This window comes from Linepithema humile, chromosome 6 (assembly GCF_040581485.1).
Source record: "Linepithema humile isolate Giens D197 chromosome 6, Lhum_UNIL_v1.0, whole genome shotgun sequence".
Taxonomy (NCBI): Eukaryota; Metazoa; Arthropoda; class Insecta; order Hymenoptera; family Formicidae; genus Linepithema; species Linepithema humile.
Window position 1 is genome coordinate 15,381,563 of NC_090133.1, and position 2,747 is coordinate 15,384,309.

Consider the following 2,747-nt stretch of genomic DNA (forward strand, 5'->3'; position numbering starts at 1 on the left):
TTTGGGAGTTTATCGCAGAATCGTTTAGGAATTTTTCGCAAGATGCTTAGCGCAGAGCTCAGCTCAGTTACCGCTATTTGCATCTAAAATTCGAGAGGGAGTTTTTCGCAGGACGCTAGCGCAGAGCTCAGCTCAGTTTCCGCTAGTTGCGTTCGAAATTTATGTTGATAGTCGACCATTGTTCAATGATCGATCGTATCAACGTTGTTTCGAGATCTGTGCTCGACCATCATCGATGGGACCACGAATTTCGAAAGTCCATGCTCAACTATGGGATCAACAACACTAGAACTACCGACGATTAACATATACCAATTTCTATTTCTTTTTTCTTTTTTTAATAAAAAGTGATAAAGAGAAAAAGTAAATTAATCAATTTGATCATTTAACACAATGCAACAAGTCACAGAAAAAATCTCAGGAAATACAGCATTATAAATTTAAGTAATTGTTCTAAAAAAATAAACCGGTTATTTTAACCGCTTTGATAGTTCTAGTTCTGTTAAGCCATAGGACCACGGATGCATGGGTAGGCTAGGAAAGATTACGAAGAAATTGGCGTATAGCAAGAATACAAGAATAAATATATTTCAAAATTCTTAATAAAAAATGTGCTCCTTTTTTTAATTGATAAATTGTTTCAAATATACCATAATTTATCAGTATATTTACGTTTGTGTAAAAGAATTCTTTTTTTCATTTTTAATTTATATTTGTGATACGTACATATGTATGTATTTAAAAATTTTCTCATTTTTGCTTTTCAACGCCAATTTATATATTTAACCCTGGAAATATATAAAAAGATAAACCACTTACCGTAAGGAAGGAAGAAAAAAAGTACACATTTACACAGAAAAAAAGAATTTTGCTATTGCAATAAAATAATCGTTGCTATTGCATGTTAAATATGTTAGCAATAAAATTTCGCTATTGTAACTACTTTTACAGATTATTCGATATGCAACAAATCTGTTTCGTTCGAAAAAATCGACAAATTTTAAAATGAGAAACAAGTTAAAATTTGCTGTTACAACAAAATAAGTTATTTTTAATAAATTTATTTTACTGTTGCAATGAAATTGTCGTCACTAATACAAATTTTGACAATAAGATAAAAATAAATTTTTTATTTTACATATATTAGCAATATAATTTGCAGATTTAACAAAACTAATTTCGGTAAATAAAATTATTATCTATAACAAATCTCTTTGCTGTTCAAATAATAATTAACTGTAAGAAATTTTGCTACGATAGCTTATATAAAATTTACTGCGGCATCAAATACTTTTTTTCCATGTTTAACAAGTTTTTTTCTTTAATTTTATGTATAATCTTTTTTTTAAATATTTTTTTTTCTATTTTTTCTCATATAAAAAAAATATAAATAAATATATAAACAAACATAAGTACATTATTCAGAATAAAAATATATTGGGTTATTTAGAAAATTTGATATAATTTTTATAAAAAAATTGAAAACAATTTTTATATGTTTAGAGTCATCTTTGTCTGTAATATATGCACCATTATATTCGACAACTTTTGGCCATCTTAAACAACTTGTGCATACATTATTAAATAAAGATATATAAACATATAAAAATTGTTTTCAATTCTGTCATAAAAAAATTCTACAAACTCTCTGAATAATTCAATATATTATGTTCTGATCTGTCAATCATGAAATACATTTAGGAAATATTCCAGGATTAAATATTCATTAACGCATCTAAGTCCTAGCTTATCCATTTTAAGATAATGAATCGAAGAAATAGTGTACTTTTCATAATTTTATTCAAAGTATTCTGGTGTATGATTATATTTTTAATATTATATGATTAATATTTAATATATATGGATTCAAAGGGTTATTAGGCTGATGAAAGTTGTTTCAACTTTGGGCTTAATCAAAATCAAAATTAGAAACACTTTGTTTCTTTTTAATGTACAACGCATTTTGCAGGTTACATATTTTTTAATAATTTTTATAATTATAATCTAATATAACATGTATCTTTTCTAGATATATATAATAATATTGATAACACATAATTAAATTTAATATAAATTAACTAAAAAAATAAGTACTTCGTTCTTTTAAAAACAAACGCACGCACAACTCCAAATACTTTTAAAAAATACGAGAGAATAAAATTTTGATATAATTACTATAAGACAATAAAAATTATACGACCTGCAAAGTGTCTCGCGTCTATATATCTTCACACTATTATTCGATCCATTATCTTAATAATAGAAGACAAATTAAATTAACTCACCGATCGATGCGCAGCAGCGGAGTTGTCGTTCTGTTGATCTGCATAGTTGATCTGTAAAACACGAAATAAATCAAAATTATAGCAGCGTTCACAATATAAAATATTTGTAAAATCATAAAAAATATTGAGTACATTGAACTTTTAATTCGTTTTCTAAGCAAATATGTAATAAAAGAATTATTAAAAAAGTTTAATTATTTAAATAAAAAGTAAAAAAATATGCGAATAAATTCTAATAATGATAAAAATTAACTAATGTAAATATTTTGTCTTTCAAATATTTTAATGTGTGTGTGTACAATATTTTCAACAAATAAATGAATTATTGCTTACCGTAAAGTTGCTCCGCCGGCGCCCGATGCTCCTCCTGAGCCTCCTCCTCCTCTCAGTGGTCCATCGAAGCACTCACATTGAATCTCACGCGTTCGCGGCGCATGCATTGCTCGCATGCGTACCTGAATA